The 16,218-nt window shown below is 43.9% G+C and overlaps 1 long non-coding RNA gene across 1 annotated transcript in view; it reads right to left on the bottom strand.

The window, feature by feature from the left end:
* The window catches only part of LOC138972321 (uncharacterized), a 19,147-nt gene extending 3,421 nt beyond the window's left edge, over window positions 1-15,726 (bottom strand). The window contains exon 1 of the long non-coding RNA XR_011457555.1: window positions 15,277-15,726. This is a non-coding gene — a long non-coding RNA (uncharacterized lncRNA). The remainder of the gene's footprint in view (window positions 1-15,276) is intronic.
* Between the last annotated feature and the right edge of the window lie 492 nt (window positions 15,727-16,218).

Below are 16,218 nucleotides of genomic sequence, written 5' to 3'. Positions count from 1 at the left end.
GTTTAGCGAATATCTTCATAGTTTTTGTGCATGAACTTCAGTTTGTTCACGACCATTCCACAAAGTGTTCAGTCTGTAGGGGAAATGGTCCGACTTTTACCTTCTCTTCAAAATGTATTCCACATTACACCTCCACAATTGTCTATGACGCCAACGCTTTCCTGTCTAGATATTGCCCAGAACCCAGCTGTAATTGCTTTCTTCAGGTCACCAATGGTCTGGGGGGTTAAGGGGGCGTTTTTGTATACCCAAGACGTTCAGATAATCCAAAAGATAAAAGTATAGAGAGTTTAAATCAGGTAAGTATGGTTACCGCTCAATGTTAAACCTCGTTCTGTAAAGTCGATCCTCGAATTTGGAAACCTTTTTGAAATTGTACAACAGTCAGATCATTTGACCTACAAACTTGCCCCTTTGTGGACTAGTCATGCATATGCGGAAATTAATGAACACCAAATAGGAAGTAATTCAGCCAACAGCTGTAGAAGTAATCAGCATTTTTTGTGGGTTGCATTTGTTGGGGGGTAACACAGTACTAGTCGTCAAAACAGAAAGAAAACACAAAACCACTCTTTTTTTCTTTTTTTTTAAGTAGACAGATGCGTTAGGGTGTAGGCCTTTGTAAACCATCATATAAAATACAACAGATCTGTCCAGCCTTTTACATGGAATAAAAAACATCATGGTATTTGCACACGTACCACAAACCAACAGCCTGTTTGTTTCTAGAATGAAAGCTTGTTGTGAATTTAAGCCTGTTAATAGTTCTCACCCAGCACAAACAGCAGACAGGCTGTCGGTTTTGGTCAGTGTCCAAGTGGAAATATGTTCCGACCCCTTGTTAATGCCTGGACAGATTTATGGCGATTTGATATATTGGTGTACACGAGAAAGAAGATATATTTTAAATTTCCAGTCTTTTTTTCTTTAAAGAGCAATTTGGAAGGATAAGAATAAAGATAGGATCAGATTTCATATACTCCCGTGAGGTTACCCTCATGGAAATTCGCGTCGCTTTTTCACTTGGGAAAGCGAGCTGCCATAGAGTATACAGCGCTACCCTATATTCGTTCTTTTTCCTGCATGCGTGTACTCGTGTGTCCATAGACCAAATAGCCTGGACCGCCAACTCGTCACGTGACCCTTCGAGGTTACGACTCTCGACTTTCAGGGGCGCGTGACGTCCGGTTTGAAAGGCCAGCGATTCGAAGACAGTGAAAAGAAAGCACGCTCCAGTTATTTGTGACAATGGGAGGTGACAATGAACTGGATTTTCCAAAACTCCAAACTAAACTTAACAAAACTCATCGAAAAACATGTTCCATATGCACTTTTGCTGAGTTTATTTTAGCATTTTCAGAACTTACCTCGGCAACTTCGTCCATGTTTACAATCGACACCGGATATGACATCCCCCTGATTTCTGAAAGGCCATGTAAGCGTAGGTTCCTAAATGCGAGAGGCGCTACCTCGTAATAGAGAGAAAGAGCGGAGAGAGAGCTAGTTGGCGGTCCAGGATAAATGGTCTATGATGTTTCCAAGCCCGGAGACTTTCGCTGTGAACTTGGGTTCTTTATTGGATTGGATTGGATTGGATTGGATAAGATTTACAGTCCAGTGAGGTTACCCTCATGGAAATTCGGGCTGCTTTCTCCCCGGGGAAAGCGAGCTGCCATACATACGGCGCTACCCATATTTTTTTTTTCCTGCATGCGTGTATTCATGTTTCCTGAGACTTAATGCCGTGTGAGATGGAATTTTTTTTAACTTTATTCCAAGTCCCACGGGTATTTGATGGACATTTTTATCTATGCCTATACAATTTTGCCAGGAAAGACCCTTTTGTCAATCGTGGGATCTTTAACGTGCACACCCCAATGTAGTGTACACGAAGGGACCTCGGTTTTTCGTCTCATCCGAAAGACTAGCACTTGAACCCACCACCTAGGTTAGGAAAGGGGGGAGAAAATTGCGGCCTGACCCAGGCCTGAACACGCAACCTCTCGCTTCCGAGCGCAAGTGCGTTACCACTCGGCCACCCAGTCCCTATCGTGCGCATGCGAACACACGGGGGTGTTCGGACACAGAGGAGAGTCTGCACCAAGTTGATTATGGGAAACAAATCCCTCGCCGAACGTGGGGATCGAACCAGTAAAGAAAGAGACACCAATTATTTAATAACTAGCAGTTAAGCCCGGCTTCGCCCGGGAGTAAGCGGAGTCCTGTAGCAATTTAAGACGCTCGCTATCCCATTATCATTAGCTTTACCTCCTTTGTTTGGATACAAAAAAAGAGTTATCTCCCTTACCTTCTAGAAATTTCCGGAACTGTCCAGTTAATTTTTCTTTCTTCATTTCTTCCCCTCATAGGAGCAATAGCGAGTCTCTAATATCACTGGCATGATGTGCTTGCTACAGGTGAACAGTAGGCACTGAACTGGTCTTGCACCATATAGGCTGTATTCAATAAATGGGAGGTCCATAATCTGAGAAAGGAAACAATGAATCAAGAAACTAAAACCCAGGTGCACATCTGCGGCACCTAGGGAGTGTACGTGCACACTATCTTGTTCCTGCCTCTTGCCATCTCAGAGGTATGGCGACCACAGACAAAAAAGAGTTATCTCCCTTACCTTCTAGAAATTTCCGGAACTGTCCAGTTAATTTTTCATTCTTCATTTCTTCCCCTCATAGGAGCTATAGCAAGTCTCTAATATCACTGGCATGATGTGCTTGCTACAGGTGAACAGTTATCTCCCTTACCTTCTAGAAATTTCCGGAACTGTCCAGTTAATTTTTCATTCTTCATTTCTTCCCCTCATAGGAGCAACAGCGAGTCTCTAATATCACTGGCATGATGTGCTTGCTACAGGTGAACAGTAGGCACTGAACTGGTCTTGCACCATATAGGCTGTATTCAATAAATGGGAGGTCCATAATCTGAGAAAGGAAACAGTGAATCAAGAAACTAAAACCCAGGTGCACATCTGCGGCACCTAGGGAGTGTACGTGCACACTATCTTGTTCCTGCCTCTTGCCATCTCAGAGGTATGGCGACCACAGACAGACAGACACACAGACAGACACTCTCTTTTATTATATGTACTAGCAGTCAGGCCCGGCTTCGCCCGGGTGTTTCTGATCTTCCCTCTCTCTCAGAAACTTCTAGAATCTTATTCCAATGAGAATAAGCGATAGATGAAAGTGTGAGCTCATACATTTGGATTAAAAGGCTGGGACTGACAGTGTGAAAGCATCACCATCAACACACTCTTTTTGCTGAAAAATAACTTTTTGACTTGAGTTATCTCCTTTTCTTAGGAAAATTCTAGATACTTGAAAACCAGGTCTAACATCGACTCTATATATTCTGTAAAGACTGATCAGGCGTGCCTGCATTAGAAGAGAAGATACCTCCCTTCAATGTATACAAAGTAAGAGTTACCTCCCTTTGCTTCTAGAAATGTCCTGAACTGTCCGGTTAACTTTCTCTTCTTCATTTCTTCTCCTCATAGGAGCGATAGAGAGTCTGTAATATCACTGGCATTATGTGCTTGCTACATGTGATCACCAGGCACTGAACTGGCCTTGCACAGCAGGGGGCAGGGTTAGTGTGTGTGTGTGTGGGGGGGGGGGGTGGGGGCGGGATGATAGCGGGCGGGGGGTAACCCTTGAGAATGACACGGTATACTGGTTTGATGAGAGTTACCTCCCTTCCGTGGGTGACAAAGCATGACTTACCTCCCTTGTACTATGTAGACTGTATTGATAGATGGGGAGGGTCATTATCCGAGGAAGGAAACAATGTCTGGAGAAACTAAAACCCAGGTGCACATCTGCGGCACCTAGGGAGTGTGCATGCAAAATATCTTGTTCCTGCCTCTTGCCATCTCTGAGGTATGGCGACCACAGACAGACACACAGACACACAGACACACAGACAGACACTCTCTTTTATTATATGTACTAGCAGTCAGGCCCGGCTTCGCCCGGGTGTTTCTGATCTTCCCTCTCTCTCAGAAACTTCTAGAATCTTATTCCAATGAGAATAAGCGATAGATGAAAGTGTGAGCTCATACATTTGGATTAAAAGGCTGGGACTGACAGTGTGAAAGCATCACCATCAACACACTCTTTTTGCTGAAAAATAACTTTTTGACTTGAGTTATCTCCTTTTCTTAGGAAAATTCTAGATACTTGAAAACCAGGTCTAACATCGACTCTATATATTCTGTAAAGACTGATCAGGCGTGCCTGCATTAGAAGAGAAGATACCTCCCTTCAATGTATACAAAGTAAGAGTTACCTCCCTTTGCTTCTAGAAATTTCCTGAACTGTCCGGTTAACTTTTTCTTCTTCATTTCTTCTCCTCATAGGAGCGATAGAGAGTCTGTAATATCACTGGCATTATGTGCTTGCTACATGTGATCACCAGGCACTGAACTGGCCTTGCACAGCAGGGGGCAGGGTTAGTGTGTGTGTGTGTGGGGGGGGGGGGGGTGGGGGCGGGATGATAGCGGGCGGGGGGTAACCCTTGAGAATTACACGGTATACTGGTTTGATGAGAGTTACCTCCCTTCCGTGGGTGACAAAGCATGACTTACCTCCCTTGTACTATGTAGACTGTATTGATAGATGGGGAGGGTCATTATCCGAGGAAGGAAACAATGTCTGGAGAAACTAAAACCCAGGTGCACATCTGCGGCACCTAGGGAGTGTGCATGCAAAATATCTTGTTCCTGCCTCTTGCCATCTCTGAGGTATGGCGACCACAGACACACAGACACACAGACAGACACTCTCTTTTATTATATGTACTAGCAGTCAGGCCCGGCTTCGCCCGGGTGTTTCTGATCTTCCCTCTCTCTCAGAAACTTCTAGAATCTTATTCCAATGAGAATAAGCGATAGATGAAAGTGTGAGCTCATACATTTGGATTAAAAGGCTGGGACTGACAGTGTGAAAGCATCACCATCAACACACTCTTTTTGCTGAAAAATAACTTTTTGACTTGAGTTATCTCCTTTTCTTAGGAAAATTCTAGATACTTGAAAACCAGGTCTAACATCGACTCTATATATTCTGTAAAGACTGATCAGGCGTGCCTGCATTAGAAGAGAAGATACCTCCCTTCAATGTATACAAAGTAAGAGTTACCTCCCTTTGCTTCTAGAAATTTCCTGAACTGTCCGGTTAACTTTTTCTTCTTCATTTCTTCTCCTCATAGGAGCGATAGAGAGTCTGTAATATCACTGGCATTATGTGCTTGCTACATGTGATCACCAGGCACTGAACTGGCCTTGCACAGCAGGGGGCAGGGTTAGTGTGTGTGTGTGTGGGGGGGGGGGGGGGGGTGGGGGCGGGATGATAGCGGGCGGGGGGTAACCCTTGAGAATTACACGGTATACTGGTTTGATGAGAGTTACCTCCCTTCCGTGGGTGACAAAGCATGACTTACCTCCCTTGTACTATGTAGACTGTATTGATAGATGGGGAGGGTCATTATCCGAGGAAGGAAACAATGTCTGGAGAAACTAAAACCCAGGTGCACATCTGCGGCACCTAGGGAGTGTGCATGCAAAATATCTTGTTCCTGCCTCTTGCCATCTCTGAGGTATTCCGACCACAGACACACAGACACACAGACAGACACTCTCTTTTATTATATGTATAGATAGATAGATAGAAGATAGATAGATGTACTTACTAGCAGTTAAGCCCGGCTTCGCCCGGGAGTAAGCGGAGCCCTGTAGCAATTTAAGACGCCCGCTATCCCATTATCATTAGCTTAACCTCCTTTGTTTGGATACAAAAAAAGAGTTATCTCCCTTACCTTCTAGAAATTTCCGGAACTGTCCAGTTAATTTTTCATTCTTCATTTCTTCCCCTCATAGGAGCAATAGCGAGTCTCTAATATCACTGGCATGATGTGCTTGCTACAGGTGAACAGTAGGCACTGAACTGGTCTTGCACCATATAGGCTGTATTCAATAAATGGGAGGTCCATAATCTGAGAAAGGAAACAATGAATCAAGAAACTAAAACCCAGGTGCACATCTGCGGCACCTAGGGAGTGTACGTGCACACTATCTTGTTCCTGCCTCTTGCCATCTCAGAGGTATGGCGACCACAGACAGACAGACAGACAGACAGACAGACAGACAGACACTCTCTTTTATTATATGTACTAGACACGTACTGGAACTCTACTAGGAATATATACATCCCAAGCTGCCTATGCTAGAGCCCACGCGCAGCAGCTTATTCTTCACTAGCAGTTAAGCCCGGCTTCGCCCGGGAGTAAGCGGAGTCCTGTAGCAATTTAAGACGCTCGCTATCCCATTATCATTAGCTTTACCTCCTTTGTTTGGATACAAAAAAAGAGTTATCTCCCTTACCTTCTAGAAATTTCCGGAACTGTCCAGTTAATTTTTCTTTCTTCATTTCTTCCCCTCATAGGAGCAATAGCGAGTCTCTAATATCACTGGCATGATGTGCTTGCTACAGGTGAACAGTAGGTACTGAACTGGTCTTGTACCATATAGGCTGTATTCAATAAATGGGAGGTCCATAATCTGAGAAAGGAAACAATGAATCAAGAAGCAGTTAAGCCCGGCTTCGCCTGGGAGTAAGCGGAGCCCTGTAGCAATTTAACTTGAGACGCTCTCTATCCCATTATCATTAGCTTTACCTCCTTTGTTTGGATACAAAAAAAGAGTTATCTCCCTTACCTTCTAGAAATTTCCGGAACTGTCCAGTTAATTTTTCATTCTTCATTTCTTCCCCTCATAGGAGCAATAGCGAGTCTCTAATATCACTGGCATGATGTGCTTGCTACAGGTGAACAGTAGGCACTGAACTGGTCTTGCACCATATAGGCTGTATTCAATAAATGGGAGGTCCATAATCTGAGAAAGGAAACAATGAATCAAGAAGCAGTTAAGCCCGGCTTCGCCCGGGAGTAAGCGGAGTCCTGTAGCACTGAATTTAAGACGCTCGCTATCCCATTATCATTAGCTTTACCTCCTTTGTTTGGATACAAAAAAAGAGTTATCTCCCTTACCTTCTAGAAATTTTCGGAACTGTCCAGTTAATTTTTCTTTCTTCATTTCTTCCCCTCATAGGAGCAATAGCGAGTCTCTAATATCACTGGCATGATGTGCTTGCTACAGGTGAACAGCAGGCACTGAACTGGTCTTGCACCATATAGGCTGTATTCAATAAATGGGAGGTCCATAATCTGAGAAAGGAAACAATGAATCAAGAAACTAAAACCCAGGTGCACATCTGCGGCACCTAGGGAGTGTACGTGCACACTATCTTGTTCCTGCCTCTTGCCATCTCAGAGGTATGGCGACCACAGACAAAAAAGAGTTATCTCCCTTACCTTCTAGAAATTTCCGGAACTGTCCAGTTAATTTTTCTTTCTTCATTTCTTCCCCTCATAGGAGCAACAGCGAGTCTCTAATATCACTGGCATGATGTGCTTGCTACAGGTGAACAGTAGGCACTGAACTGGTCTTGCACCATATAGGCTGTATTCAATAAATGGGAGGTCCATAATCTGAGAAAGGAAACAATGAATCAAGAAACTAAAACCCAGGTGCACATCTGCGGCACCTAGGGAGTGTACGTGCACACTATCTTGTTCCTGCCTCTTGCCATCTCAGAGGTATGGCGACCACAGACAAAAAAGAGTTATCTCCCTTACCTTCTAGAAATTTCCGGAACTGTCCAGTTAATTTTTCATTCTTCATTTCTTCCCCTCATAGGAGCAACAGCGAGTCTCTAATATCACTGACATGATGTGCTTGCTACAGGTGAACAGTAGGCACTGAACTGGTCTTGCACCATATAGGCGGTATTCAATAAATGGGAGGTCCATAATCTGAGAAAGGAAACAGTGAATCAAGAAACTAAAACCCAGGTGCACATCTGCGGCACCTAGGGAGTGTACGTGCACACTATCTTGTTCCTGCCTCTTGCCATCTCAGAGGTATGGCGACCACAGACAAAAAAGAGTTATCTCCCTTACCTTCTAGAAATTTCCGGAACTGTCCAGTTAATTTTTCATTCTTCATTTCTTCCCCTCATAGGAGCAATAGCAAGTCTCTAATATCACTGGCATGATGTGCTTGCTACAGGTGAACAGTTATCTCCCTTACCTTCTAGAAATTTCCGGAACTGTCCAGTTAATTTTTCGTTCTTTATTTCTTCCCCTCATAGGAGCAATAGAGAGTCTCTAATATCACTTGCATTATGTGCTTGCTACAGGTGAACAGTAGGCATTGAACTGCCCTTGCACTATATAGGCTGTATTCAATAAATGGGAGGTCCATAATCTGAGAAAGGAAACAATGAATCAAGAAACTAAAACCCAGGTGCACATCTGCGGCACATGCACACTATCTTGTTCCTGTCTCTTGCCATCTCAGAGGTATGGCGACCACAGACAAAAAAGAGTTATCTCCCTTACCTTCTAGAAATTTCCGGAACTGTCCAGTTAATTTTTCATTCTTCATTTCTTCCCCTCATAGGAGCAATAGCGAGTCTCTAATATCACTGGCATGATGTGCTTGCTACAGGTGAACAGTAGGCACTGAACTGGTCTTGCACCATATAGGCTGTATTCAATAAATGGGAGGTCCATAATCTGAGAAAGGAAACAATGAATCAAGAAACTAAAACCCAGGTGCACATCTGCGGCACCTAGGGAGTGTACGTGCACACTATCTTGTTCCTGCCTCTTGCCATCTCAGAGGTATGGCGACCACAGACAGACAGACACACAGACAGACACTCTCTTTTTATATTTAGTCAAGTTTTGACTAAATATTTTAACATCGAGGGGGAATCGAAACGAGGGTCGTGGTGTATGTGCGTCTGTCTGTCTGTCTGTCTGTGTGTGTGTGTAGAGCGATTCAGACTAAACTACAGGACCGATCTTTATGAAATTTGACATGAGAGTTCCTGGGTATGAAATCTCGGAACGTTTTTTTCATTTTTTTGATAAATGTCTTTGATGACGTCATATCCGGCTTTTCGTGAAAGTTGAGGCGGCACTGTCACGCCCTCATTTTTCAACCAAATTTGTTGAAATTTTGGTCAAGTACTCTTCGACGAAGCCCGGGGTTCGGTATTGCATTTCAGCTTGGTGGCTTAAAAATTAATTAATGACTTTGGTCATTAAAAATCGGAAAATTGTAAAAAAAAATAAAAATTTATAAAATGATCCAAATTTACGTTTATCTTATTCTCCATCATTTGCTGATTCCAAAAACATATAAATATGTTATATTCGGATTAAAACCAAGCTCTGAAAATTAAATATATAAAAATTATTATCAAATTTTTTTTTTCCAAATCAATTTAAAAACACTTTCATCTTATTCCTTGTCGGTTCCTGATTCCAAAAATATATAGATATGATATGTTTGGATTAAAAACACGCTCAGAAAGTTAAAACAAACAGAGGTACAGAAAAGCGTGCTATCCTTCTTAGCGCAACTACTACCCCGCTCTTCTTGTCAATTCCACGTGCACTGTCTTTGCCACGGGCGGTGGAGTGACGATGCTACGAGTATACGGTCTTGCTGCGTTGCGTTGCGTTCAGTTTCATTCTGTGAGTTCGACAGCTACTTGACTAAATATTGTATTTTCGCCTTACGCGACTTGTTATTATATGTACTAGCAGTCAGGCCCGGCTTCGCCCGGGTGTTTCTGATCTTCCCTCTCTCTCAGAAACTTCTAGAATCTTATTCCAATGAGAATAAGCGATAGATGAAAGTGTGAGCTCATACATTTGGATTAAAAGGCTGGGACTGACAGTGTGAAAGCATCACCATCAACACACTCTTTTTGCTGAAAAATAACTTTTTGACTTGAGTTATCTCCTTTTCTTAGGAAAATTCTAGATACTTGAAAACCAGGTCTAACATCGACTCTATATATTCTGTAAAGACTGATCAGGCGTGCCTGCATTAGAAGAGAAGATACCTCCCTTCAATGTATACAAAGTAAGAGTTACCTCCCTTTGCTTCTAGAAATGTCCTGAACTGTCCGGTTAACTTTCTCTTCTTCATTTCTTCTCCTCATAGGAGCGATAGAGAGTCTGTAATATCACTGGCATTATGTGCTTGCTACATGTGATCACCAGGCACTGAACTGGCCTTGCACAGCAGGGGGCAGGGTTAGTGTGTGTGTGTGGGGGGGGGGGGGGGGGTGGGGGCGGGATGATAGCGGGCGGGGGGTAACCCTTGAGAATTACACGGTATACTGGTTTGATGAGAGTTACCTCCCTTCCGTGGGTGACAAAGCATGACTTACCTCCCTTGTACTATGTAGACTGTATTGATAGATGGGGAGGGTCATTATCCGAGGAAGGAAACAATGTCTGGAGAAACTAAAACCCAGGTGCACATCTGCGGCACCTAGGGAGTGTGCATGCAAAATATCTTGTTCCTGCCTCTTGCCATCTCTGAGGTATGGCGACCACAGACACACAGACACACAGACACACAGACACACAGACAGACACTCTCTTTTATTATATGTACTAGCAGTTAAGCCCGGCTTCGCCCGGGAGTAAGCGGAGCCCTGTAGCAATTTAAGACGCTCGCTATCCCATTATCATTAGCTTTACCTCCTTTGTTTGGATACAAAAAAAGAGTTATCTCCCTTACCTTCTAGAAATTTCCGGAACTGTCCAGTTAATTTTTCATTCTTCATTTCTTCCCCTCATAGGAGCAATAGCAAGTCTCTAATATCACTGGCATGATGTGCTTGCTACAGGTGAACAGTTATCTCCCTTACCTTCTAGAAATTTCCGGAACTGTCCAGTTAATTTTTCATTCTTCATTTCTTCCCCTCATAGGAGCAACAGCGAGTCTCTAATATCACTGGCATGATGTGCTTGCTACAGGTGAACAGTAGGCACTGAACTGGTCTTGCACCATATAGGCTGTATTCAATAAATGGGAGGTCCATAATCTGAGAAAGGAAACAGTGAATCAAGAAACTAAAACCCAGGTGCACATCTGCGGCACCTAGGGAGTGTACGTGCACACTATCTTGTTCCTGCCTCTTGCCATCTCAGAGGTATGGCGACCACAGACACACAGACACACAGACACACAGACAGACACTCTCTTTTATTATATGTATAGATAGATAGATAGACTAGCAGTTAAGCCCGGCTTCGCCCGGGAGTAAGCGGAGTCCTGTAGCAATTTAAGACGCTCGCTATCCCATTATCATTAGCTTTACCTCCTTTGTTTGGATACAAAAAAAGAGTTATCTCCCTTACCTTCTAGAAATTTCCGGAACTGTCCAGTTAATTTTTCTTTCTTCATTTCTTCCCCTCATAGGAGCAACAGCGAGTCTCTAATATCACTGGCATGATGTGCTTGCTACAGGTGAACAGTAGGCACTGAACTGGTCTTGCACCATATAGGCTGTATTCAATAAATGGGAGGTCCATAATCTGAGAAAGGAAACAATGAATCAAGAAACTAAAACCCAGGTGCACATCTGCGGCACCTAGGGAGTGTACATGCACACTATCTTGTTCCTGCCTCTTGCCATCTCAGAGGTATGGCGACCACAGACAAAAAAGAGTTATCTCCCTTACCTTCTAGAAATTTCCGGAACTGTCCAGTTAATTTTTCTTTCTTCATTTCTTCCCCTCATAGGAGCAACAGCGAGTCTCTAATATCACTGGCATGATGTGCTTGCTACAGGTGAACAGTAGGCACTGAACTGGTCTTGCACCATATAGGCTGTATTCAATAAATGGGAGGTCCATAATCTGAGAAAGGAAACAATGAATCAAGAAACTAAAACCCAGGTGCACATCTGCGGCACCTAGGGAGTGTACGTGCACACTATCTTGTTCCTGCCTCTTGCCATCTCAGAGGTATGGCGACCACAGACAAAAAAGAGTTATCTCCCTTACCTTCTAGAAATTTCCGGAACTGTCCAGTTAATTTTTCATTCTTCATTTCTTCCCCTCATAGGAGCAATAGCAAGTCTCTAATATCACTGGCATGATGTGCTTGCTACAGGTGAACAGTTATCTCCCTTACCTTCTAGAAATTTCCGGAACTGTCCAGTTAATTTTTCATTCTTCATTTCTTCCCCTCATAGGAGCAACAGCGAGTCTCTAATATCACTGGCATGATGTGCTTGCTACAGGTGAACAGTAGGCACTGAACTGGTCTTGCACCATATAGGCTGTATTCAATAAATGGGAGGTCCATATTCTGAGAAAGGAAACAGTGAATCAAGAAACTAAAACCCAGGTGCACATCTGCGGCACCTAGGGAGTGTACGTGCACACTATCTTGTTCCTGCCTCTTGCCATCTCAGAGGTATGGCGACCACAGACAGACAGACAGACAGACAGACACTCTCTTTTATTATATGTACTAGCAGTCAGGCCCGGCTTCGCCCGGGTGTTTCTGATCTTCCCTCTCTCTCAGAAACTTCTAGAATCTTATTCCAATGAGAATAAGCGATAGATGAAAGTGTGAGCTCATACATTTGGATTAAAAGGCTGGGACTGACAGTGTGAAAGCATCACCATCAACACACTCTTTTTGCTGAAAAATAACTTTTTGACTTGAGTTATCTCCTTTTCTTAGGAAAATTCTAGATACTTGAAAACCAGGTCTAACATCGACTCTATATATTCTGTAAAGACTGATCAGGCGTGCCTGCATTAGAAGAGAAGATACCTCCCTTCAATGTATACAAAGTAAGAGTTACCTCCCTTTGCTTCTAGAAATTTCCTGAACTGTCCGGTTAACTTTTTCTTCTTCATTTCTTCTCCTTATAGGAGCGATAGAGAGTCTGTAATATCACTGGCATTATGTGCTTGCTACATGTGATCACCAGGCACTGAACTGGCCTTGCACAGCAGGGGGCAGGGTTAGTGTGTGTGTGTGGGGGGGGGGGGTGGGGGCGGGATGATAGCGGGCGGGGGGTAACCCTTGAGAATTACACGGTATACTGGTTTGATGAGAGTTACCTCCCTTCCGTGGGTGACAAAGCATGACTTACCTCCCTTGTACTATGTAGACTGTATTGATAGATGGGGAGGGTCATTATCCGAGGAAGGAAACAATGTCTGGAGAAACTAAAACCCAGGTGCACATCTGCGGCACCTAGGGAGTGTGCATGCAAAATATCTTGTTCCTGCCTCTTGCCATCTCTGAGGTATGGCGACCACAGACACACAGACACACAGACACACAGACACACAGACAGACACTCTCTTTTATTATACTAGCAGTCAGGCCCGGCTTCGCCCGGGTGTTTCTGATCTTCCCTCTCTCTCAGAAACTTCTAGAATCTTATTCCAATGAGAATAAGCGATAGATGAAAGTGTGAGCTCATACATTTGGATTAAAAGGCTGGGACTGACAGTGTGAAAGCATCACCATCAACACACTCTTTTTGCTGAAAAATAACTTTTTGACTTGAGTTATCTCCTTTTCTTAGGAAAATTCTAGATACTTGAAAACCAGGTCTAACATCGACTCTATATATTCTGTAAAGACTGATCAGGCGTGCCTGCATTAGAAGAGAAGATACCTCCCTTCAATGTATACAAAGTAAGAGTTACCTCCCTTTGCTTCTAGAAATTTCCTGAACTGTCCGGTTAACTTTTTCTTCTTCATTTCTTCTCCTCATAGGAGTGATAGAGAGTCTGTAATATCACTGGCATTATGTGCTTGCTACATGTGATCACCAGGCACTGAACTGGCCTTGCACAGCAGGGGGCAGGGTTAGTGTGTGTGTGTGTGGGGGGGGGGGGGGGTGGGGGCGGGATGATAGCGGGCGGGGGGTAACCCTTGAGAATTACACGGTATACTGGTTTGATGAGAGTTACCTCCCTTCCGTGGGTGACAAAGCATGACTTACCTCCCTTGTACTATGTAGACTGTATTGATAGATGGGGAGGGTCATTATCCGAGGAAGGAAACAATGTCTGGAGAAACTAAAACCCAGGTGCACATCTGCGGCACCTAGGGAGTGTGCATGCAAAATATCTTGTTCCTGCCTCTTGCCATCTCTGAGGTATGGCGACCACAGACACACAGACACACAGACACACAGACACACAGACAGACACTCTCTTTTATTATATGTATAGATAGATGTACTAGCAGTCAGGCCCGGCTTCGCCCGGGTGTTTCTGATCTTCCCTCTCTCTCAGAAACTTCTAGAATCTTATTCCAATGAGAATAAGCGATAGATGAAAGTGTGAGCTCATACATTTGGATTAAAAGGCTGGGACTGACAGTGTGAAAGCATCACCATCAACACACTCTTTTTGCTGAAAAATAACTTTTTGACTTGAGTTATCTCCTTTTCTTAGGAAAATTCTAGATACTTGAAAACCAGGTCTAACATCGACTCTATATATTCTGTAAAGACTGATCAGGCGTGCCTGCATTAGAAGAGAAGATACCTCCCTTCAATGTATACAAAGTAAGAGTTACCTCCCTTTGCTTCTAGAAATTTCCTGAACTGTCCGGTTAACTTTTTCTTCTTCATTTCTTCTCCTCATAGGAGCGATAGAGAGTCTGTAATATCACTGGCATTATGTGCTTGCTACATGTGATCACCAGGCACTGAACTGGCCTTGCACAGCAGGGGGCAGGGTTAGTGTGTGTGTGTGTGGGGGGGGGGGGGTGGGGGCGGGATGATAGCGGGCGGGGGGTAACCCTTGAGAATTACACGGTATACTGGTTTGATGAGAGTTACCTCCCTTCCGTGGGTGACAAAGCATGACTTACCTCCCTTGTACTATGTAGACTGTATTGATAGATGGGGAGGGTCATTATCCGAGGAAGGAAACAATGTCTGGAGAAACTAAAACCCAGGTGCACATCTGCGGCACCTAGGGAGTGTGCATGCAAAATATCTTGTTCCTGCCTCTTGCCATCTCTGAGGTATGGCGACCACAGACACACAGACACACAGACACACAGACACACAGACAGACACTCTCTTTTATTATATGTATAGAAGATAGATAGATAGATAGATATATAGATAGATAGATCTCACAGAGAGAGAGACAGAGAGAGAGAGAGAGAGAGAGAGGGAGAGAGAGAGAGAGAGAGAGAGAGAGAGAGAGAGAGAGAGAGAGAGAGAGAGAGAGAGAGAGAGAGAGAGAGAGAGAGAGAACTGATCTGAACAAGGATAACGATTTAAGGCTAGGAGACACACAGACAGACAAACAAACAGACAGACAGACAGACATTGTTACCAAGTATGATTATCATGACTGTCTTGTTAAACTCTTCTCCACTTGTCGTTGTCCCAAGCAGTATCCATGTTTGATTCCCCGTGCCTAGAATGGGCGGACTCCTGTATGTATAATGCCTGGTATCGGGACTGCAGGAACACTTGGATGTGTTCGACTTGGTTACTGGCGCGAGACTGCATCTTCCTTCTTCGTGTGGAAACCTACAGAGGGTAACCCACGAGGTGCTGTAAGCTAACTCTACAGTCTTGACCACAGCGGTGTCATACCCGTCACACGTGCTATCATACGAGACAGAAAAATGTAGCGCAGCTGGGAATTTTCCTCTCACGAGCAGGTGTGTAACGTTTGCCGTGTCGAAAAAAGCACCTGAAAAACATAGTGTGAGTTGATCACAACAGAATGCGACTTTCACCAAATTTGCTGAAAACTTTGTACACTTTTGCTTGACATTGGAGACGCACACTCTCTCTCTCTCTCTCTCTCTCTCTCTCTCTCTCTCTCTCTCTCTCTCTCTCTCTCTCTCTCTCTCTCTATCTTTCGCTATCATGTGAGGGTATTTTCTCGCTAAATCACTTCATTAACTCAGACTTGTACATGTGGTGTAACCGGCTTGATACCGCAGAGACTGGTGTATGCCGTTTCAAGGCAGACCTTGTTGTTTTACTCCGTCATTCGTGTATCTGTCTCAACTCAACAACAACAACAAAACAACAACAAAACAACAACAACAACAACAACAACAACAACAACAACAACAACAACAGCAAGCCACGGACAACAACACTACGGAAAAAGAAGGATTTAGCCCCTCAATAACTCCACTTGAGCGTTACATACTTACCTGACTGGGTTTTTGGATTGGTTTTTTTTTCAACAGCTAACCTGGATCATCACAATGTTTTTCTTTTAAGCGTTTTGCATGGGGTTTTTTCGCACTGCCAC

The sequence above is a fragment of the Littorina saxatilis genome, linkage group LG8 (assembly GCF_037325665.1).
Source record: "Littorina saxatilis isolate snail1 linkage group LG8, US_GU_Lsax_2.0, whole genome shotgun sequence".
Taxonomy (NCBI): Eukaryota; Metazoa; Mollusca; class Gastropoda; order Littorinimorpha; family Littorinidae; genus Littorina; species Littorina saxatilis.
Note: the sequence above shows the minus strand (reverse complement) of the source record. Positions and strands in the feature narration are given on the sequence as shown.